This window comes from Equus przewalskii, chromosome 15 (assembly GCF_037783145.1).
Source record: "Equus przewalskii isolate Varuska chromosome 15, EquPr2, whole genome shotgun sequence".
NCBI lineage: Eukaryota > Metazoa > Chordata > Mammalia > Perissodactyla > Equidae > Equus > Equus przewalskii.
Window position 1 is genome coordinate 46,186,574 of NC_091845.1, and position 24,969 is coordinate 46,211,542.

Here is a 24,969-nt window from a genome sequence, read left to right on the forward strand (position 1 = left end):
AGTGCCAGGCCGCTGCACAGCTCTCCAGACTTAGGCTGCACTGGGCCTCTCTCCTGCCTCCATCCGGACCGTACGTGTTCACCTCTCCCACAGGTAGGGATGTCACTTCTTCTCTGCATTCTGTCCTGCTGGAGGGCCTCACAGCAGGCTTACTTGAGCCCAGGAGTATCATAGGGTTTGGTCAAACTTCTTCTTCCCTTTATTCTTTTTAAATTAAGACTTTATTATTTAGAGAAGTTTAAGATTCACAATCAAAATTCTTTTTTACAAAGTTTGAGACCCACCACTTTCTTCCCAGAGTGCAGGGCTGGATATGAGGCTCAGTTTTAAAAAAACCCTTTGCCGGTTTGGGCTATTGCTGGAAGCTTTTCTGCCTCCCCTGGGGCAGGTCATCAGCGTGAGCTTATGGTTGTGTTTACGTGAATTCCCAGCAACTCAGAAATATTTTAGAAGGTAAATTGAATTTCGGCAGTTTTTCCATTGTGATGCCACATTTCTCTTGTCTACTGTCAATAGTCATGTGGAGGAAGGCAGGGAACATGGTTGATATGGGCAGGTCTGGGACTCAAACTAAAGTGGTTCAAATCCTGGTTCTGCCACCTACCGTGTGTGACCTTGGACAAGTTACGTAGTCTTCCTGTCTCAGTTTTCTCATCTATAAAATGGGGGTAATAACAGTGTCTACTACACAGAATTGTGGTGACAATTAAATGGATGAATAAAGTTTAGTGCAGCATCTCACACAAGAGAAGGGCTCAGTAAATGCGATGGTGATGACGGTCACGTGCAGCTACTTTCTGTTTCTGTTCACAGGAGGAAAAGGAATGTGGGTGGTCAGACTGCAGTGGTGTACAAGGGAATTAAATTAGTAGGACTTTCAGATGAGTTGATCTGTGGGACACTGCTTTGCCTTTCAGATAAACAGAGTTGTAGGGGGTTGGAGAATATTTTTCTGTGGTTAAGGTTCAGGCTAAGGCTGACAACTATTCTCGTGGAAGATTTCAAATGTAGCTTTGCCCAGAGTCAGGGGAATAGATGGTCTGGCCTGGACAAGTATTGTCTCTGTGTGATGCTATGGCTCTCATCATGGGATGTGGGGGAGTTTGGTGAGCTATTGAAAAAGACAAGTTGTGGGGCTTGCCCTGTGACATAGTGGTTAAGTTCACGCGCTCCACTTCGGTGGCCCCGGGTTTGCCAGTTCGGATCCTGGGTGCGGACATATAGACTGTTTATCAAGCCGTGCTATGGCAGCATCCCACATATAAAGTAGAGGAAGATGGGCGTGGATGTTAGCTCAGGGCCAATTTTCCTCAGCAAAAAGAGGAGGATTGGCGGCAAATGTTACCTCAGGGCTAATCTTCCTCAAAAAAGAACAAAAAAAATAAGACAAGTTGCAAAAGGAAGAACTTATGACCCTTTGACTCTTGCACTCTGGTCATTCTGAGAACAAGGTGCGGGCAGGCTCAGAGACTAATTGAATTATTGCTAGAAGCCCCCAGCTCTCCTTGGGCAGCAGAGGCTCCAGGGTCAGAAGGTTCCTGAGCTGCCAACTAAGAAAGGCTAAGTCTTCCCAGCCCTGGCCTTGGAGCCTGGGTTGCTGCTCTGTGTTTAGCCTGAACACAGTAGGCAGGAAGTGTCCTCACGAAGTTCATTGTCTCAGGCTGTTCTCTTTGTTTATAAGCAGGAAATGCCATATGACTACTGGAACCCCAAGAGGCGTCCAAACCCAATGTCCTAGCAATTTTCTGCCCCAGATCTGGTAGGTAGGACAGATGGAGTGCTCACTTGGCCGGGCTGGATGATGCTGTGTGCAGAAGGCCTGCATGCCCATGTTTTTCAGTGATTGCCAGTGCTGGTGGATTTCATGGGGCAGCAGTAGCAGACTAATCACCAAGAGAAGGGATGTCTTCTCCCCATACCTTAACCTTTTATTTTTGTGTGAAAGAAATTTTATGTCATTAAAAACTTATTAACAGGGGGCTGGCCCAGTGGCTCAGTGGTTAAGTTTGCGTGTTCCGCTTCGGTGGCACAGGGTTTCTCCATTTTGGATCCCGGGCGTGGACATGGCACCACTCATCAAGCCATGCTGAGATGGCATCCTACATAGCACAACCAGAAGGATCTACAACAAGAATATACAACTGTGTACTGGAGAGGCTTTGGGGAGAAAAAGAAGAAGAAAAAAGAAAAGATTGGCAACAGACGTTAGCTCAGGTGCCAATCCTAAAAAAAACACAAACTTTAGTAATTAAATAAAGTCAATTTTAGAAAAGAAAAAAAATCCCCATCCCACCACACAATTATTTTTGCACATTCTTCTTCAGTCTTAGCCATGTTGTGTGGATAGTTTTAAAGATTTGCAACCAATAATCTACAACTTACAGTGTGGTTTTCACACAACATTATGTCATAAGCATCATTACTGTTGCTATATGATGTCATAAGTATTCTTGAGAGCTTTATAACATATATTCCATTGAGTAACTAGACTATCATTTATTTAGTCATTGCCTATTAATGAACGTTTAGATTGTTTCAACTTTTTGGCTATGACAATGACTGCTGTGTGAATGTCTTCGTATTTATCATTGGTTTCTTCCATTAAATTCTTCCTTTGGATGAGGGATGGGCTTACTGGGTCAAAAGATATGAACATTTCTTTTTTCTTCTTAATACATGTTATTTTCCAAAAGATGGAACTAATTTACAATGTTACCAGCTATGTATGATGGTACCATTTCCTTCTCAACTTCTCTCACACTGGCTGTTGCCATTGAAATTTGTATTATTAATTTTTGTAGCTGAGATATAGTATCCCACATCTGCTTCAATTGCCTTTGTGGACTTATTAGTCTTCCCTCTATCTGACCCTTTAGTCCAGAAAGATCTCTACCAATCCACAATTCCCTGCTGGTCTTAACTTTCTAGGACATCCCTACAGCCCCCAACTTAACCCTGAATATGTTTTCACTGATTCTTAAACCCAGGTAGAATCTCCCTGCCTGCCCCTGGCTCCTGCCAGATTTGATTCTCCTCTAGATTCTTCTAGTGTGGCACGTTTTCTGTCTAGTCAACTCCTCCGGTTGTTTCAATTAAGAAATTACTGTTCCATGCTCTCTGGACAGCATTCCTCCCTTTCCTGATGGTAAGTACTGATTTAGACAATTAGTGCAGCTGATGAAGAACATTTTCCCATACATTTGATTATAATGTGTTTTCTCTTGTGGAAGTTGTCTAAGTCCTCTGCCATTTCATTCACTCATTCATTCATTTATTCATTCATTCCACAAATATTACTGAGTACCTAAGATACTCTGAATGGTAGAAATATGACAGTGAAGGACCACTCTGGCTGCTGTGTTGAGAATAGACATGTAGGAGCGCAGAATTCCAATCATTAGCAGGTTGTTGAACTAATCCAGGAGAGAGTTGATGGTTGTTTGGACTGGAAGTGGAGGTGAAGAAATGATTAGATTCTGAATACACAGACAAGGAAGAGCCTACACTATTTGCTGATGGATCAGATATGCCGTGTTAGAGAAAGAAGCCAAGGGTGACCCTTTGAAAGCTCTTCTTATATTAACTTCAGAGAAAATATTTTAGTTTAGGAAGATTTGAGCCATTGTGACAGAGTCTACCACTCAGCTCTTGGGTTTATATTTCTTTCTTCTACACAAACGTTATTCTGAGGAAATATTCTCTTTTGGCTATGTTAGGTTTTGAACAGTTCAGGCCTAAATAAGCCAACCAAGCACAGCTGTGGGGGATAGTGCTAGACGTCCACGAAAACCTATTCTCCTGCTTTCCTACACATAGTAGCACTGGGCATGAGGCAGCCAGATGCATCTCTGGGACCAAGTATGGGCCAATGAGAGGGGAGTGGAAGTATCCCTTCCAGGTAATTGCCACACAAAGAGAAGACATTTTTTTTCCTCTTTTCCTACCCTGTAAGCTCAAACACAGATGTCAGATGTGCCGATGACTTGGCTTTGACCATGAGCCAAGAACAGGGGAATAGATTTACTTTGGTAACAGTGACTTGAAAGACACTGGGTGAAGGAGAGGAAAGAATGCTGGAGTTTAATGGCAGGAAGATTTTCCCAGCACGAGACCAATATGTACCGGGAAGTAGGGGCTGAGGTCAAAAGCCTAAAGGGGAAGTTGTTCCACTGTGAAGAAGGCAAAACATGAGAAACTATCCTAGGAGAAGGCACTCTTGCAGTCACTGAGGAGGTGAGTAGGAATGACCCATTAAGTCTTTCAAAAAATATGTCTTTTATTTGCCATGCACTAACCTTGATCTATGCTAAGGGAGGGGGAAAATGACACCTAACAACCTTCCCCATTAAAGTTAATGGGGAATCTCCCATAAAGTCTAAGGGCAGAATATGGCGTGATGAATCTATATGATTACTTCATGAAGCCTCTCAAAGATAAATAAGGCTCTTAAGAGACGTGTTTATTGGTGAACAATTTATATCAGTGTACGTACCATCAGCTGGAATGTAATACACAATTGCTGGGGATAAGGCAGGGAACGATTACCAAGTTTGGCTCCAGCTGGCACTGCACCCATGGGAATGCAATAAATAACTACCGAATCACAATGAAGATAAATTGGTCCACTGGGTGAGCACTTCCAGAGAGCCAACGCACAGCTCCTTACTCTCTTTAAGGAGCTGGTATTGCCTGGTCCTTGGGGAAGGCAGCAAGGTTTCCCTTGAAGACTACTTTGGAGGCCAGGTCAGCATCTTTGGCAGGAGGAAAGGAACCATGCACCAATACTCCAGGGTCCTGTCCAGGCACCTGTGAGGCTAAGGTTCAGCTGGAGAGACTGAACTTTCCTCTTCTCCTGAGCCCTCTGAGTGTCTGTGGCTGGAAGAACTCTGCCCACTTCCCTTCTCTGCATCTTCCACATGTTGTCATTCTGAGGGGACATTCCTATAATTCCGTTCCTCAACCCCCAAATACGTCTAAGTCTTCTGTGGTTTGGCCTTTACTCCCCTACTCTGCAGAGGCTGCTCTTGCTATCATTGGACAGTGTGATGGTTAATGAACACATGGGCTGTGAAGTGGGCCTGCTCATGTTCAAATCCTGGTCTTGCCATATATTAGCTCTGTGACATTGAGTCCAGTGTCCCCATTTGTAAAATGCAGATAATATTTATGAAGAGAGGCAGTATAGCATCATGGTTCAGAGCATGGTCTTTCTAGCTAGACAGCCTGGGTTCGAATCTCAACCCCACCATTTAGCAGTTGCATGACCTTGGGAAAGCTACTTAACCCTACTTAAAAATACGGATAACAATAGAACCTGTCTCATGTGATTGTTGTAAAGATTAAGTTAGCTGACCCATGACACATGGTAATCACTCAATAAATGTTAGCTATTGTTAATTGAAGGCTTGTTGTGAGGATTACTTGAAAAATACAAATACAAGGCTTAGCTTGATGTCTAGGACATGGAAGCATTGGATAATTGTTTGCTATTACTAATTAAAGTCATTGATTGCCTCCCAAACTGTCAATTCAATTGGCCTTTTTTCCAGTCTTCATCTTTCTGGAATGCATTGGAAACTGTTGGTCCCTCACATCATCTGGAATTTCCTGTTCTCTGGGTATCTGTTGGCACTGATGTCCCCTACTTCTCCTCATACTCCTCCAGCTGTTCCTTCTCTTCGCTCATGAGCTGTTCCTTCTACTTTCTTTCATGTCTTCCTCCTTTACCAGGAAACTTTTACATGTTGTTCCCTAAGGTTCATCCCAAATACTCCTCTTATCTCCATCCTATATCCTCTCCCTGATTTAATCTGCTTTCTTGGTTTCATACTGTTCTGTCCGTCAATGACTGTAGTCCCCTCTCTTGAGCTTAATTCTAATATGTCCAAATGCTTCTTCAACACCTCCCCTGAGAAGTTCCACAGAGACCTCTAAAATCACCATGGTTCTCTAAAATCACCTCCATCTCCTGCAGCCTTCTTTTTCTTTTATGTTCTATGCTTCTGTTGGTGATTACGGCCAGTCATCTAAGCTGGAAATGTTGTCAACCTGACTTCCCTCTCCTTCAGCCTTTGTAACCGATCAATCTACAAGATCTGCCAATTGTTACCTCTTAAGTATTTATGAGAACGATCACCTCTTCATGCTCACTACCATTCCCCAAGTCCAAGCCATTTCATCTCTTAACAGAATTACTACCATCGCTTCCTAAGTGACCTCTTCCCTCCTGGCTTCCCCTGCCAATCCATTTCCTACACAGTAGCCAGGATTATATATAATACACATTATTCCAATCCCATGCTTAAATCCCTCAAGCCTTATTGCCCTCTGTAGAAAATCCAAAATCTTCAACACAGCCCACAGGGCCCATGGCCCCAGCTTCCTTTGTGACTCTCCAATGCTCTGGGGAGATGAAGAGCTCTGCTTTCCAGCCCGCATCAATGCTAGTTCCCTCTTTTGTTCACTGTTCGTGATGTTCCCTCTCCATGTAGCACCTTCCCATAGTTCACCAACTTTAGGATTCATTTCAGGTGTCAGCCTGCCCCACCTGCTTTTCCCTCTAAGTCTTATTGGCCCTTCTCGGCTACAGTCCTGTGCCCACTTCTGTCATTGCTCCTAAAACAACAAATTAAAATGGTCTTTGTTTGTGTCTATTTATCCCACTAGACTATGAACTCCATGAAGGCAGAAAGTGGTTCTAGTTCTTTCCATATATTCCTACACAGTAGAGTGTTGATAGGCATATCACAGGTGCCCAATAAGTCCTTTCTTAAAAGGATGAGTATAGAGAAATGGATTGGGATCCAGCTAAGGTAAGGTCCCCCAAAGGAGAGGCAATTTGCTGTCCCACCTTAATTAGTTGGGTGTGTGTGTAGAGGACTGTCTCCTTAGCTAAAGTTTCTAAAAGAATTGAAGAAAGCTATTAGATACAAGGTGTAGAAAATGGGGTGAGGATTGGGTATCAGCATCTACCTGGTTAGGGTTCTTCAGAGGAACCTGAATTGAATAGGGAGGGGCAGTATTAAGGACCCTCTTGGGGAATCATGAAGTGGATACTAGTAGGAGGTATGTTAAGCCAGTTGTGGTATATTATTTGCCACAGTAATTATTCCTCTCTCTATAACCATACCTTTTTGCCATATGATTTTACAGCTCCTGCCATCAGGAGGTGAAGTCTGTTTTCCTACCTCTTGAATCTGGTTTGGCCTTATGACTTGCTTTGGCAATAGAAAGTGGCAGAAGTGACATGGCGCCAGTTCTGAGCCTAGGATTCAAGAGTCTTTGTGGACTTTTCTCTCTTGAGAACCTGTCCAATCATGTGAACAAGCCAGGGTAGCCTGCTGGATGATGAGAAACCAGGTGGCTCAGGGCTGAGTCAGCCCAGTCATCCAGGGCAGGCATGAGAAATGTGAGAGCTCGGTGACTGTCAGCAAAGCCAAGCAACAGCTGACCTGCCTCTGACTGCAGGTGTATGAGGGAGCCTAGCCAAGAACAGAAGGACCACCTAGCTGAGGCCAGTCCCAATTGCCAGGACACAGTATCATGAGCTAGATAAATGGTATAGTTTTAGGCCACTTAGTTTTGGGGTTGTTTGTTATGTAGAAACAGATAACTAATACAACTTTTAACAAAGTTTGATGCGATCTGAGAGTCAGAGAAAGGGATGTGTGTCCTTTTCCCCTTACTCAGCTCTCACTGCAAATGAATGCTATTGTCCTTTAAACTTAATTTTACTAGACGTTATAGGAGAAAGTTTCTGGCTGATGTCTAGGTCAATGGCACAGCTGATAGATGGAATGGTCTGTCTACGTCCTGTCTCTAAAGGCTCAGTTCCAGATCCCCTTACATCTTTTGACATTATCCCCAAGGAGACCCAGCAGCAATGGCTACACCACCCACGAAGGACTATCTCAGTTCCTTCTGCCACTTCTTGGAGGTGTGCAATGATGGGCAAGCACGGGAAAGTGAAGACTGTGGCACTGACAGTTCTAGACTTGAAATCTGACACTGACTAGCTGTGAGACTTAACCTCCTTGAGCCTCAGTTTCTTCATCAGTAGAAAGGGGACAGTAATGTTTCCCTCATAGGGTCATCGGTAGGATTAAGTGAGATAGTACATGTGAGAGGTCAATCACATTATAGGGTTGTTGAGAAGAGTGGGGGGAATCAAGGATGCATGGGGCCTAGCATAGCTGAGCTTAGAAAAGATGTCTTCTCCCACATGAATGGCAAGACAGTCCCAATGCTCCCTTGCCAGCTATGGGCCTGGGTTAAGATTATCTTAAAGTCATCAGAGGGGGACTAGGGCAGATGGGGTTTCCCCTTGGCCTCAGAAATCGTGTGCCTGGCAGTGGGTCTTGCCTTTAAGGCCTTAGCTGATGTCTTGGTCAGGACAGGGCCATGCTCTTGGCAAACCTTCTCTGCTCTTTGTGCTGGTGGTGTAGTGTTTAGTGAATTTCTTCCTGTTTTTGAGTCCAGAAATAATTGTCTTGGCGGCCAGGGCATGTGTTTTCCTCATAGAAGGACATGCGAGTGGAGGATAGTTTGCTCATTTGCAGCTGATTTCCTCCTGGTCCCCCACAGTCTGAACCCCCACCCCTCAACATTGCTCCCATTCCTGTGGGTCAGCAGGCTGAGCCCAGGGGGGTGGATTCACGTCCACCAGAAGTCTGATTGAGGGTTAGGAAAAATCATTTGAGATGTGATGACAGTCACAGGCACAGACCCTCCAGTTGTGGCTGCTGTTTCTTTTCATAGACTATTCCCAGGGGTTCTCCATCCTAAGCAGTTGCCAATATCTGCTAAAAAGCTCCATATTTCCCATAGCTCTAGAAAACTTTAAAGGGAAGACACTTAAGCTTTGGGTCATCTACTCTTTTTTTGGTGAGGAAGATTGACCTTGAGCTAACATCTGTTGCCAATCTTCCTCCTTTTTTTTCTCCCCAAAGCCCTAGTACATAGTTGTACATCCTAGTTGTAAGTCATTCTAGTTCTCCTATGTGGGATGCTGCCACATCATGGCCTGATGAGTGATGCGCAGGTCCGTACCCAGGATCCAAATTGGCAAACCCTGGGCCACTGAAGTGGAGCGAGTGAACTTAACCATTACACCATGAGGCTGGCCCCGGGTCATCTACTCTTTTTGTCACCCTCTATTTCATTCCATAGTCTTCCAGAATTTTTGTATATACACACATATATACACACTGATACATATACATGCATGTATGTATGTATCTCTCATATACATGTATACATAAAATGAGATAATACACGTATGCACATACATATATGTGAATATCTAAAATGGTATCATATTGATTAGGACCTTTTGTTTTTACTTAATATATCATAAACATCATTTCTGATCACTTAACCTTTATTAAAAGACCGCAATCTGGAGATCAAAAGCCAAATTCAGTGCATAGGAGATCTTGTTTGATAGTGTCTTTTAAAGACTTGAATTTGAATATCTGAGGAAGGGGTATATATCCTTCAATCCCTGACTAGTTCTGGAGGCACTTGAGATTGTCATCCTGAGTTTTCTACCATTATTTATAATTATTATTAATCCATCATATCAATCAATATTTCTCAGTAGTAACTGGCATTTGGGGCCAGACAATTCCTTATTTTCTGGGACTGTTTTTTACACCACAGGACACTTAGCATCCCTGGCCCCCACTAACTCAGTACCAGGAGTGCTCTCAGATCAATGTGACAACCAAAACTGACCCCAGGCATGGCCAGACTGGGCCATCTGTTCTTGCCCTGGGCTAATGATGAGATCACTGTAGGTTCTCCTTCATAGATATGTTTAAATACAGTGATCATATGTCCCAGGCAGTCCCAGGGACTCCTGTGGTCCATATGTATTTATTAATAGCACGCCTTTTCACTCTCAGAAGTGGCCTTTGTTTGGGTGACAAACCGTTTTGTTACCCTATGTGTAAGGCCCCACTTCAGAAGTGGTTAGACTTGTCAGAGTTCTTCCCAGGAGGGACTAAATGTGCTAAAGGTGCTAAGTGTATCTTCTCAGAGTTCACCCGTTTGTCTGATGTGATGGCTTCAGTCGGGGTGGGGGGGTCGGGGGGGGGGTGAGGGTGCCATTGGCAGATCCTACTACCAAATCTGGGGCTGAACATCAGGGCATTCAGTGACACAGGCACTATTTTTAAAAAAGTGTGTAGAAGATTGGTTTAAGGCCCTTGGCTGAAGAAACCGGGTGTCTGGGGACCTCTAGGATTCAAGAAGACCTGGAGCTTTACAAAGAGGGAGAACATGTTTTATCCACCCTCCATGAAACCCCAAACAATGAGATAGGCTGTGAGTGTGGAATTAACATTTATATTATGTACTGTGTATCTATTTATGTACTGTATGTATATCTGTGCATTATACATAAAACGAGTAAGAATTTTTTTATACATACACTCCTCACTCAAGAGCCAATTTTTGCCCCATTAGGGGCAATACCACTCCCATTGAGAGTGCATGCCCTAGACAGACCAGCCTAGGCTCCACGTTTTATAGATTAGGCCAGAGAAAGGAACAGAAGGAGAAAGAGTGTGAAGGGCTTCAGGGTCCTCTTGCCCTCCCCACCTTGGAAGCCTGAGTTTCTCCTGGGCATAGACAAAGGTGGAGGGTCAGCCTTGCGTGGGACCCTGAGCCAGCGGTCACTAAGATCACTCAGGCCAGAGGCAGAGCCAGAATTCAGGGTTCCCCAGTCTCGGATCAGAGCTCTGGCTGGTTGGAGAAGTAGATTCCATTGTATCAGACCTTGGGAACTCTCTAGTTAAGCTGTTCGTGAGAGGACAAATGCTTCATTCGCTCTGGCTTGGGAGAGGTATTCCCCCAGGAACCAAACCCGAGCAGCAGCTGGATAGCTGGGATGTGGAAGAAGAGTCATCCCAAACCTTCCAACTGCAAGGGAGCCGACTCTCAGCCTGGAAGGGGGCTTAGACTAACCTGGCTACAGACCCCACTTCTGCCTAATGCTGTTTCCAGCTGGATCCGTAAGCATTTAGAGCAGGCTCCATGCAGGAAACGTGTCCTGTGTTGAAAGCCAAGGTTCTTGCTATTGTTCATTCTTATTTATGGCCTTTTATGGGATTGGTGCTCCTTTAAACAGAACTGGGAGCCACTCCTTGTGGACAGCTCTGTTTATCGACACACGATTTGCTCTGTTAGTTACATATGAATCACCACAATCTGGAAGACCACAGAATTTTACAAGAGGTGGTGTCTTTCCTTCCGTCAGGTTTCTCAAATGTCCTTTCTGAACTTGCTCATCTATCCTCACTTTAGATTCATGCTTTTTGCTAGGAATGGTGTGTTGCTACTGGATTCTTAAAATTAAACCTATTCTGAATATATGTGGCAGGAAACACGTTAGGGATCAGTGCATGTTAATATCAGTATGAATCTAAATAATAATATTTATGAGGCTCTATGTGCCACATCTATACTAAGCACTTCCATGGACTAACTCATTTAATCCTCATAACTACATTGTAATGTATGTATTATTAATTCCCTCATGTCACAGAGGATAAAACTGAGGCTCAGAGGAGTTAAGTAACTTGCTCAAGAGTACACAGGCCCTGAATGGCGAGCTAAGATTCAAATTCTATCAGTCTGAAGCAAAGCCCGAGCTCTTAGCTACAGCATTATACTGGCCTGGAGAACTGAGGGGAAGAGCGTCCCATTTACCCGTTCTCTGTGAGGCACATACACTCCCAGTGCCACTGCTGGCGAGGAATGCAGTGTAGGGTCACAGAGACAGCACTTCCCTAAAGTCAGAAGATCTGATGTGAAGAGCAACACCTGCCCTGCCTCTGTTAAGTCTGTTATAAAGATCGAATGCTACAGTGTGCATGACTAAGGTCTTTATAATTGTAGGTTGTGATGGCTTTTATAAAAGATGGCTGTTATGCATATATACCCACCTGCCTCTACATGTCTGTATACAACACACACACACACACACACACACACACACGCGTGTATATCCAATGTTGATAGGCTTATATCAGGTTGCTCACAGTTGAATAAGCCATTCTTGGAATTAGGATTTCTGAACTGGAAGGAGCCTGAAAGATCATCTGTACTTTACAAATGAGGGCGACAAGGTTTGGTAAGAGATTTCTTTGTACCTTCTCCAGGGTTAGCAGAATGACACCGAGGTTTAGAAACTAATGACTCAAGGGTAGGTGGGGACTAAAAGAGTTGTAACATTTAAATGTAATATTGGAAAGCTTAGGTCACCCAGTGGGCAGAACCAAGTTCAGATTGGGAATGGAGAAGACTGGAACCAGAGAGACGATCAAGACTGCTGGGGCGAGCAGAAAGGGAAGGTTCTGGGTGGTTGGACAGTGCTATTTGTGAGGGAGGGTGTTCAGAAAGCTTTACTCCTGAGCTGACCTGATACTGTTTGTTCTTCACATGTCTTCATTTTTCTTTCCATGTGCAATGTGCAGTGTTCTATGGTTGCCTACCTATGGGTAATTGGGTTTTACTGCATTTCGGGAGGCTGGGCTGAGAGTATATACTTGATTTTTTTTGAAGAAGAAGATTAGCCCTGAGCTAACTGCCAATTCCCTCTTTTTGCTGAGGAAGACTGGCCCTGAGCTAACATCCATGCTCATCTTCCTCTACGTTATACGTGGGATGCCTACCACAGCATGGCTTTTGCCAAGCGGTGCCATGTCCGCACCCAGGATCCCAACTGGCAAACCCCGGGCCACGGAGAAGCGGAACGTGTGAACTTAACCGCTGCACCACCGGGCCGGCCCTATATTTGATATCTTACCGGGAGGCTGGCCTTTGGAGAGTGCTGGAGGGTGGCTTCAAGGGCAAGTCAGCTCTCAAGACTAGTAAGTGGTCGGGTAGGGAGCCCACATTGAATCCACCAGCCTCAGGTGAAAAGGCCAAGGTAAGGGGTTTGATTCCCAAAGAGGTGAGGGGCCAGTTGCTCTTTACAGAAGTGACTGCTTGGACCAAATTCCTTACTAATCTCACCCATGATACCCCAGACTCCACATCTACCCATTCTTCCCTCAGAGGTCTGGTTGACCCCACGCTCATCTTTCCCCATCTTCCTGCCCAAACTAGAGGAGAGGATACCGACAAATAATCCAAGTCCACAGCTGACAAAACAACCCACAGCACATGTCCTGTGTCCAGATGGGGACGGGGGGTCAACTGTATCGTCTGTCTTTATGGAAGAGAGCATGTTATTATACTAATTACAGTGTACTGGGCTTTACTGGGAGCCAAAAATAGATATCTGTGGCTTCTAGGGACAGGCACCAACATTCCTTTGGCTTCCTTCGCTATGTGATTTTTTTTTTTTAAATCTTTGCCTTGATTAGGAAAAAAAGGGAGGGGGTTGACAAAAGCTGTGCTGCCTTAGGCGTTTTCAGAAGGGCAGTTGCATTTGACCCAGGCTGCTGTCACATTGGCCCTGTTCATGGTGCTGTTCCCTACGGTCATGTGTGATTGCAAAAGAAACAGAACAGGCAGCCTCGCTCTGGTCTTCTACTCCAGCTTTTCGATTTCCAGCCTCTTCACATCTGTTAATGAGGCGTTGCACACCACAGCCCAGCCTGGGTGGGCCCAAGAGACCTTTTCCCTGGAGAAGAAATTGGAGAGAGGTTCGGGCTGACTCTGCAACATCATGAGAGAAGGAATTAGCATTTATTGAGCTCCCGCTGCGTGTTCCCCTGTGCCAGCTGCTTTTGCTGATCATCGCAAAATCTCTGGAAGGTAAATGAATTGGAGGCTCTAGATAAAGAAGCCAAGGGTGGAGCTGGAATCTGGGCCCAAGTCTGTTCGTTCCAAGCCTGTGTCATGTCAGGATGCAATTAATCCACGCCAGGAAGAACGAACTTCTTAGTGCCCTCGCTGTCCATGAAATATCTCTCGGGAGATACAGTGGAGGTGAAATGGGAAGGCAGAGGAAACACTTATTATTTCTGTTCTCAGGTAGGCATAATAAATTGATGTTCACAAACGCAAATGCCTTGGGTGGCCTTGTGGGATACGTAAATGTGAGTGAAGTCTGGTAAACAGAGTTGGAAGGAGGAAGGCTGTAATAGAACCAGGGAATACACGTCCCATTGAAAGGCATCAGCATTCACATTATTGAAAACACCAAGTGTGTCTGTGAACCAGTCAGGAACAAGCACTGCCATTTTAGGAATGCAGATTCAGATGTCCCTCTAGGGGTCAAAAGCATTGCTAATGTTTGATTTCTTCATTTTAAAAAAAGGAGAATAAATATATTACCTACACAAATTAAAAACTTACACACACACACATGCATATGTGGGTGCGTCTGTGTGTGTATATATATATTGAGTGGAAGGAATATGATGAGTTTTACATTATTATTTGTACTTTCCTTTCATATTTCTTTTACATATTAAAAGAAAATACGGCATGTGAGAACTGAAAGCAACCTTAATGTCTTAGTCTATCTTACCCATTTTATAAATGAAGAAACTGAGGTCCGGAGAGAAAAAGAATCTTCCCAGTTTTACATTGTTAATTATTGGAAGAGCTCAACTTGGAACACCCGTCTCCCACTCTGGCACTCCTTTCCTTACACACTCGTCCACGTACAAGTGTTTGTGCTGGACAGGAGCCAAAGCACCATGTATGGAAATGCTTGCAGCGGTTGTTACACTGCTTTAAGGTCAAGTTTAGGCAACGTGACTGTGTCCACCCGGCAGAGGAGAACCACACAGAATTTGCTTGCAAGGCCTCGTGGCTGAGAGTCGCTGTATGAAGAAGTAAAGATGTGAGCCTGGTGCTCTAATCCAACCAACACTTGGCCTGGGCTACTTGTCTGCTGTGAGAATCCCGGTGGGAGATGTCCTAAGGAGGACGCTCTTGATCTGAGAACAGAGTAGGGAAGTCCTCTGTCTGAATGGAGCAAGAGGCTCTGAGTGGACAAGTGAGGGGAGAATTTCCTTTAAGCCACATTTAAAGCCCCACATCTGCTGGGCTGAAGTTCATTCTAACTCTAGATGAAAGGTGCTTTGAATTCCTTGGGAAAAGATTCAGAATATTAGAGCTAGAAAGAACTGTGGAGAAGAACCAGTCAAATTCTTCATTACAATGGAGAAACAGCCGCAGGAGGAGAAGACGTGAACTCACTTGGGTAAGAGAACCCTGTGAAAATAGTTTTTGCAGGGTCCCTGTCTATATAAGCAACTTGAAACAATAACAAGAAATTGTAATTAGAAAATAATATGATAAATAATATATATAATAAATACAAATAAATTAAATAAATACTGTAATGAAATTATAATTAGAAAATAATAATTTTCTAATAAGCGTATTGGAAAATTCATGGGCCCACATAAGGCACAGTGATTTATCAGTTAAGATTTAGAATAATGAGTAGAGAAGAGGTACTTATTTGTTTATTGTCCTATCAGTGTAGGTGAAGATTCTTTGTGGACTCCAGGCACTGTCTCTTCCTTTTTAGGTCCATGAATCTTCTCTGGACCTCCTTTATTGTGAAGTGCACCATTCCTGGGTAATTTCATAACTCCCACTATGAGAAAAAGATAGCAATAGTCAAAATGCCATGGCTTTTGGGAACCTCTTTGTATTGAAACAAAATAGATCTCCTTGCCTCTGCAGTTCCCTAACTCCATCTATTTAGTGCTGGCCTTATCATTAGTCATCATGCTGCATCATGTTCTGTGCCACCTGTGAATAATGACTTCCCGTGGCTCTCTCAAAGAATGGTACTGTGCTTCACGGATGATGACCACCGTATCAGTCAAGGTCAACCAGAGAAACAGAATCAGTAGGATACGTATATATTGAGAGACTTATTGTGAAGAATCGGCTTATGCAATTGTGGGAGCTGGCTAGGCAGGTCTGAGGTCTATGGGCAGGCTATCAGGAAGGGTGGGCTGGGGCTCTCAGGCATGAGCTAACAGTGCTGTTCACAGGCAGAATTTCCTCTTCTTCAGAAAAGCCTCAGTTCTGCTCTTAGGCCTTTCAACTGACTGGACGAGGGCCCTTTGGATTATCAAAGATAATCTCCTTTACATAAAGTGAGCTGATTATAAGTGTTAAGCACATCTACCTAGATTAGTATTTGCTTGGATAACAGGAGACTATAGCTTAGTCAAAATGGCACCTAAAACTGACCATCACAACTACAAATGAAAGTCTTCCCCAGAATATGCTGGAAAAGATGAACGATACTTCATTTTCTGGTCATGTTAAGTTTACTGTCTAGAATTTTATAATGTAAATGTAGAACATGTCTTCCGACAATATCGTCTCTTGATCTCTTTAAGCTGTCATCACTGCATTTCTAAACTGTGGTTGTTCTCAAAGTTGATTGCTGCCCTGCCTTCCACACCAGCAGTTAGGTTAAGGCCCATGCATGGAGCCGTTAGTGTAGGGAATCGCCATCTCTTGTCCAGCGTGGCTTACCACTGACCTGAGAGATCACGATGTCACTACATTGATTGATGGGAAAAGAGGACGTTGATCCAACAGGCCCAGTGGCTTTGTGGAGTAACAGTCTTGAAAACCCTTGGAGAAGACAGGTGCAGCCGACGCTAGAGGGCTGCCTGACAGGGAGCAGAGCCTGCAGAGGGGTTGTGGTGATTGCCCTGGGTGCCCACAGCAGGCGGTACACAGAGTAACTATCCCTGCTGCCCTCAGGAGCTATAGACTGGAGGGAACACTGTAGTCAGAGCACAATTGGATGAAACCCAACCCAGCGGCCCACGCACAGAACCTAAGGCCAACGGTTGATGGTGAACTGGTGGAAGTCCAGAGCCCTGACCTCTCCTATGTCTGGTGTAAGTGAGAGTCACCTCAAATCAGCATATCAGCAACATTCTGGCAGCCCAGTCTTGTGTGATCCTTTAAAAGAAATACCATGACAGCGAGTGGGAACAGTCTGCTCATCAGCTGGCCTTACACATAAGCGTGAGTCCTGGAGCTCCTCGGGGCATCAGTTCAACTCTACCCATGGGAAAGAGGGTCAGAGAGCATTCTGAAAGGAAGAAATAGGGATTGGGGCCCAATGGTTCCCAGTCCATGCTTAGGATACTCTGTTCAGTTAGTAGTGCTGGCCCTGGCTGGTTCCAAGTACTAAATTGTTCTTAGGAATGCCTTAAGGAAGGCATTCCAAAGCAAGGGGGCAGGGGTAGGGTGCTGAGGCATGGGGATTGGAGCAGGGGCTCCACTTACTTGCCCAGATCTGAGTGTGGTGCGACGGGGAGGAAATTGTTCAGGATCACACAGCTGGTTGTTGGCAAACCTACAGTGTCAGTGGGGTGTGACCAAGGAATTTGTTACCAGTAATTATTAAGGAACTGATGCTTGTAAATGCTTTATTTAAAAAGTGGGACAGATCTAAAGGAATGTCTATGATAACTGCACTCTTACTTGCACCTCTCTAGAGAGGCAGAGAAAAGGAGAAAATTAGAGCCAGCCCAGTGGGAACATAATCTGGCTACCTCTGTGTGTTTGTTTTTTAGAGCTAAGAAGGAAAGGAATGGCCCATTATGCACATGGAGTTGGAATGCCAGTCTACAAAGGCTACTAAGAGAGTAAACCATCACTAAAATGTGACAAAGAGGAGAAAACTTCAGTTCCCAAAATTCTGCATGGCAAACAGTACCTCAGTGCTTCAGAGATGGAGGAAATACCCAGAAAATACCAAGTGATGAGGATGTAGAGAAACTGACACTCTCGAACGCTGCTGATGGCAGTGTAACTTGTACAATTTCCTCTTCTCTGCTTCTCCTGAGAGAATAAGGATTGAGGGGACCTGAGGTACCTGGATATCTGCCTTCACAATCTATTTTATTTTATTTTGTTTTTATTTTTTCGGTGCTGACCAATCTCCAAGTAAACTCTGGACTGACGGAGCACTGACGGAGGACTGATGGAGTTCATTCTGGCCACTGAACTTCTCGAAGTCTTCGCGTTTTGACCTTCCTTGGTTACCTCAAAAGCTCCGCCTTTAGTCCCAATAAGTGCACTCAAAACTGACCCAACCTCATCAGCAGTCCTTTATGGAGTGGCCTAAGTGACAGTAAGAGACCTAGAATTTGCCCTAGCTGTGAACACTGAATAGGGATTTCCCAGGGAGATGGGAATGGAAGGCATTGCAGGCAGAGACAACAGCGTGGGCAAAAGTGTGATGTCTGGAATTGGCATAACCTTTTCAGAAATTGTAAGTTGCTTGAAATGACTAGAGTACAAAACAGCAAGTGGGGTACTTAAGGCTGGAGGGGATGGGGGAATGATCATTCATGGACGGTCTTGAATTCTAGGTTAGAGAATTCTGGATCTACCCCCTCTTCAAGCTCCCCTATGATAATACAATTTCCTCAGCAAAAACACTTTCATGTTTAAAGTGTCTTATTTTAAAATAGTGATGGGAGATTCCTTCCTGCCATCTTCCACACAGACCCATATGGATTCTGTCATGCAAATCTGATTATGCTACAGCCCTGCCTAAGACCTTCATTTTATCTCCACTCTATATGATTAAGCGTCATTTCCTTTGCCTGGCATTCGAGGCCATGCATGGCCTGTTCTTGGTCACTCTTCAGCCATACCTACCGTTGCTTCAGTCGATGGAGGTCATTTTGAAAGTGGGATTATACTAGACACTGGTGCTATACAGATGCCAAGATAAGATGTCAGTCTAGGTGGTGGGACTGATAAGCGAATGGGCTGAATGCTCTGATAACCCTGTGTGCAGGGTGTCAGAGAAGCAGGACTATTTAAGAACTCAGGGGAGAGAGAGGTCCAGTAGTAGAAATTTAAAACCTCGATTATGAGCAGGGAATGGAGACACCCAGTCTTGGAGTCTTGACAGAGCCCAGGGCTGGCGTCCCAGCCCTGAGAATTACATGCTGGATGCCACTTACTCTTTGTAAATATTATTTTCTACTTTCTCAAATGAGGGAAAGCATTCTTGCTCTGCCTACTTCACAGAACGATTTTGTAGGATTTAGATGAGATATTGTGTGCCAAAACCTTCACAGACTATAAGTACTTTAGAGATGGAAATCGTCATTGAGGGTATGGGCACATCGAGGTTGCTGGCATGCTCTGCCTCTAGGGAATCTGACCTAAGAAGGTGGAAATCCAGTTCCACAAGTGCATAGAGGCAGGGACTCTGCCACCTTGTTAGGCAAAATCACCAGAGAAATGGAGATGTCACTAATGGGAGCATAGTTTTGACCCTTGACACCCAGAATGCAACTTGGCTCCTAGAGGAGTGGGCCAACACAGCCCATCTGCAGGAGTTGACTGGCAACCTGCTTTGTTTGTGGTCCCCCAGGAGCCCTTGGATGAAGGACTGCTGCAGCATTCAAAGCTCAGTATTGATTGTCTTCATGATTTAAACACTCAGAGACTAAGGAATTGACTGCTTTGATGTGGATAGATGATTCCTGATGCTTTATGACAGGTGTGGCCCAGGGACCACTCCTCCAAGCCTGGGAGCATCATCCTCTGCTGTAAAACAGCTCAATCATTTCTCATCCCTGGCATCCTCACCCGTCCACTGGCTCTTCTCTCTCTCCTCTCTTACCTGCTAGTGCTGACCCTTCCTGGGCTGCTGCCAGATAAGGCGCTGGATGCTGTGAGCCTTAGGCTGCTGGGCTGCTGGGGTCAGAGTCAAGAAAAGCAAAAGATCAACATTTTATGGGGTGTCTTTTAGAGTCCTAGCCTGGTTATCCCATTACCAACTTTGCAAAATAGGTATTATTGGTCCCATTTTACAGATGAATAAGCTGAGGCTGAGGGTAACCATGTGCCTCACTTCACTGCCTACAGAAGAGAATGGAAGAAGAAGGAGGGAGAGGGGGACAGGAAGTAGAACTGTTTCTGGGGTAGAATAAATTGGAGTTGTGAACACAGTACTTTGGGGGCCCACCAGGCTGTATTGCAGGTGACTCAGGATGCAATGAGTTGAGAGGAGGCATAAAGAGAGGAGTAGTGGTAGTTTTGTTCTAGGTTGCTTTAAAACAAAAACTGTGGAGCACAGATGTAAGTGAGTCTATGTGTCTCTACACCTCTTGTATATACATACCTGCAGGTTTCTAGGTGGAGTTTCTTGGTGCCTTCTTTTCCTGATTTCCTTGGGGATGGTAGATCCAGATATGTCACTGGAAAGACCCTGGACATATCCAGGAAACCTCAGAAAAAGAGCTGGGCAGCCCAGATCCCACCAAACCGGGAAGATGGTCCAGAGCTCTGCGTTCTTGGTCCAAGGCCATCTATCCCTGCCCCTTCCAGCCCTGTCATAGACTGGGCTCTCTTGGGCACTCCAGCAGAGTTTGGTACCACTCTCTCTCACTCTGAAGATGGTCAAGTCCCAAGTTCATGAGCTAAGGAGGCTTTGTGGACAAGGGCTGGTGGGGCCCACTCACCTCGGGGAGGAAGAGTAAGAGAAACCCTAAATGTGTTTGGACAGGCTTTCAAAAACTCTGCAGGGAGGTAAATGTGAGCAACACAGGAGGCCAGCTCACTGTGTTGATCTAGATTAAAGCAAGTTCACAAACATCAGATATATGACTCTTGGTAGTAATGCCCAAGATGGAAAAAATGTGCTTACCAGTAATCACTGCAGAACAGAATGAAGACCAGACAGAGGCCAAAACAAAGGGTCGAGGGGACATGAGGGAGGAAGGGAACATGGACATAACAATTTCTCCTTCAGTAATTCAGCAGACATTGACCAAATGCTTACCCTCTCTAGGTATTGGGATACAGATATGAAGGACACAATCCTCGTCAGGGAATCACAGGGTAGACTTACAATTATCAATGAGTTTGAAAAGTTTGACAATAAATCTATGCCCAGAGGTCTCTAATATGTAATCTATAAGAGGAAGGGAAAGCTTCCTGGAGGGGATGAACTTTGAACTATGTCTTGATGGATGAAGGATACGTAGACCTCAGTGCTTGGCATGTCCTGTGAGCTGAGCAATGGGACATGGTGTGTTTGTACAGGTGTGAGCTTGTGTGTTGGAGGCAGAGGCTGGATGGTGGAAGGAGATGCAACTGAAAAGTAGTCAGAAGAGACCATGGACGCTTTGGGTGCCCTTAGTGCTTTGAAGACTCGGAGGAGCCAGTGAAGGAGGGGGTGGTGGGTCCACATCTGTGTTCTATAGGCATTGCTCTGACGGCAGCGTGGAGGCTGGGCTGAGAGGAGACTTGTCTCAGTAAGGCAGGTAAGAAACCATGAGGTCCTCATGAGTCATGGTTTGCACTGGCTTCAGATTTAGAAATACAGGACTGCTGGTGACTCTTGGAGGCACTCAGAGGGAGAGGCATTGTGAGCTCCAGGCTGTAGCGTGGTTACGTTGCAATGTAGTCATATCAGTCATGGTTCTTTGTTATAGGCATCAGAAGCCAACCTCTGCTGAGTGAAGCAGAAGAGAGTTGGATGGAAAGGACACTGTGCATCTAGAGAGTCAGCTGAAGGGCGATGACGGAGTGGAAGATGAGCAGACTGGAGCAACATCCAGAATCACATGGCAGAGGGGTCTGGAGAAACTTCTGCTGCTGTGGCCATTGAACCCTGGGTGACATTACTGCTGCCTCTGTGCCACAAACTTGAACCTGTAGCAGAGAGGGAGAGAAAGAACTCCACCATTCCTGCTTCTAGCTCCTGAGTCAAAGCCCAGCGTGGGAACAGGGTCAGTGGGTCCTGGAGGTGGCCTGTGCCCTGACTTGCAAAGTCTTCTGAGAATGCTAGTTTCTGTCATTGTCACTGTCTACAAGGGCAGGCAGGCACTGAAGACAATGAGGACTTGTGGGGGAACTTCCCAAATAAAAAGGGGGTTCAGAGGTTGGATGGCCAAGTAAAATAATCAATATTCACTATCATATCCTTAGTTGAGAATTGAGAAGTGGAGGGTAGTGTCTGTGTTGACGGCAGTAATGTTCTCTAACAGGTATTGAGTGATTACTCTATGCGCTAAGAGCTCTAGATGCAGAATCTCCTGACAAATGCCTTGGAAGTGACTAATATTATACACATTTTACGAAAGAGGCAAATGTGTTATAGACATGTCCCTCCACACAGCTAGTAGGTGGCCGAGCTGAGATTCTAGCCTAGGCAGTCTGTCTTCAGAAACTGTAGTCACACTTCCACCAACGAGGGCAGTGCGAGGAGCTGTAGGTATATTTATTATATATATTAAATTATATATAATATTGACATATAATATATATAAATTAAATACAATATTAAATATCTATATTTAAGTTACAGTATTGTAACTAGTTGTTCCTCAGCCTCACCATTCATGGGAGAAAACTATGTCACATTAATTGTTAACAGGAACTCCAGTCTTTTGCAAGCCCCACCTCAAGGTACTTCTGGGAGTCTCCAAGAATAGCTTATGTGGACTTATGAATTAGACCAGGTTATTGGTGGCCACTGTGTTGTTGCAGGCCTGTAGGGGGCTGCTGGCCACGCTGAGAAACCCCAGCACTCCTGTCTGGGCTTCTGGTGGGTGGACACTCTCCTGCAGCCTCTCTTGGAGGACTGGAGGTCTCCCAGCTCCATCCCCCATCTTCCAGACTGAGCCACCTGCTGCTGTACAGTCCTCCCAGTCTGCCACAGCTGCCTGAGATCCTCTGCGCCACTGGTCTCACCCAGGAGAGGCCGTCAGAAGCAGATCTCTGCAGCTTAATCAGCTGCTGATGCTCTCGGCCCTTGTGGCGCCTGACTGTGCCCTGTGAGGAGAGAAGATTCGCTCCCCTGGGCTGTACTCTGTGATACAGGACATGCAGCAGGCTACCTGGGCCCCAAGAGCCTCAGATTTCAGTGGGATAGCCAGTTTAGCTACTCCTAGAAGCCACACCCATTTCTGCTGTGGTCCGCACGGATCCTCAGCAGCCATGTCAGGATACCCCTCAGGCCCAGGGGCAGGAAACAGCTGATATGACGTCCTCCCTCTTTGGCTCCCATTTAAGGACCTGCCTTCCTTTTTTGATATTTGGCTCAAATCATTCTCCTCCCACCCCAACCTCACATTCATTAATTCATTTGGTCAACAGCAAATATTCATCGTGGACCAATTATCTGTAAAATAATAACATCTAGGTGATAATGATCTATTTGTCTTGTTTTGGGTTTCCCTGCAAGCAGAGTTGAGACAAGAACTTGGGTGCAGGTCACAAATTTGGAAAAGGATCCCAGGAGGCAGGAGTGAGGTGGCAGGAAGATGAGCAGGGAAGGAGGCAAGCACCATCATGAGGGTGTGTCATCAAGAGCACTGCCTCTGCATTGGGAGCCCAGTTGTGCTGCGACCTCCAAGAAGTGTGCAGAGCCCCCAAGATGTTCTCCTGAATGAAGGAGGCAGGAGCACTCATCCACAGCTCCCAGCCCCCCTTGGTCGAGAGCTGCCCAGAGTGGGACCCAGGTGCCCTGCCCTTCAGAGGGCTGAGCTGGCTTTTGCAGCTTCAGTGGGTCCTGAGGGTGGAGAAGGGCAAGCCATGGGCACATGCCTGAGGGCCCCTGTCCAAGGGGGAGCTCCCCATCACAGCTGGACTGAAATCAGAGGTGAGAGTAGAGGCCGTGGTGTGGCACCCAAAACATATAGTATGCTTCCCCATGACATTGTTAAGAGTTAAGTGAGTTCATTTATGTAAAATGCCTAGAACAATGCCTAGCCCAAGTAAGGCTAAGAGTGTATTTGCTATTATGATGTGTGTGACGTTTGCACTGTGCCTGGTGCTTCTCTAGACTCTGTGAATACGCCCCTGTGGACTTACCTTCAGTTCACAAAACATGCCTTGTTTATGTGTCAGAGCTCTGATTACTGACATTGTTCAGGTTCTTCTGCCAGGAGGTTCTTGGCCCATGTGAATGGATCATTAGTGGATGGGCAGGTGACTTGGTTCCCCCTCCACTCCGCCACCACCACCACCTGTTAGCCTTGTCTATATCTCTGTTCCATTACAGGGGCCTGCCCTGTGTGCTCTGCTGTTCAGCATCTGAACAAGGATTTGAGAGGTGAAGTCTGAGTCCTGGATATGAAAGAGTCAAACCTAAGATGTCTACCTTCGGAATTACACCCTGCCAGGAAGAGAAGGCAGCTGGAGACCAAAGTCACTTAGCTTTTTAATAATTCATGGATAAGAGATTGCAGCATGCGCAAAAACACACCTTCTAGATATGCCATTAAAAGTAGTTCAGGCAGAAGAAGCCACTCTCCCATCCCCTGAGGCCCGCCTGCCCTCAGCTCATCTGATGACCTAATCCTTTCACGTGGGGGAGGACCAGAGCCTGTGCATCCAGGCAGCGAATGCACCTTTTCACTGGATCCTTCTGGAGGCAAGTGCAGTCTGGCCAGTGCTTATCCATCCAAACTAGCTGACCTGCCTCTAGTGCCTAGGCTGGTCCCAAAGAGGAATGTCCAGTCCTTCTACTCCTGCCTTGTTCTTAGCCTATGCTTTGACCATGTTGTCCCCATACCTGTCCCTAAGATGTCACACTTGATATGGCTTTTTGAGGACTGCCTTGACCACCTTCTTGCTGGCTGACTCCTTGGGTTCCAGCAGTTTCTGGCTTCACAGGGGACCCCCTTCCCCTCAACGCTATGATGACACAGCCTGTCATAGTATTCTAATCTAGCCCAGCCCAGGCAGTCAGGGCGGGGTCTTTCTAGCCCCATCTCTCACAAATGGGAAATTGGTGAGGTCTCACTCAGGGTGAGAGCTGGAATTCACTGACTTTTCAAAAAGTTAATATATTGCTATGAAAACATGCCTCTACTGGTCCATACTCCTTTATCTACAACCTCAAGATCCAAAAAGCTCTGAAAACCAAAATTTAGTTATAATCGAAATAGCAGCAAAATCTGACCTAACATCTCATTTGCCAGAAGCAGCTGACTTGCACTAAGGGGAGGCTATTTATGGCCTTTATTGATCTCACTTGGTGTG

General features: G+C 45.4%; 1 long non-coding RNA gene across 1 annotated transcript; it reads left to right on the forward strand.

The window, feature by feature from the left end:
* Window positions 1-21,911, forward strand: LOC139076171 (uncharacterized). Its single transcript, XR_011527490.1, has 2 exons — window positions 1-93; window positions 21,414-21,911. It is a non-coding gene; the product is annotated as an uncharacterized lncRNA (long non-coding RNA).
* The last annotated feature ends 3,058 nt before the right edge of the window (window positions 21,912-24,969 follow it).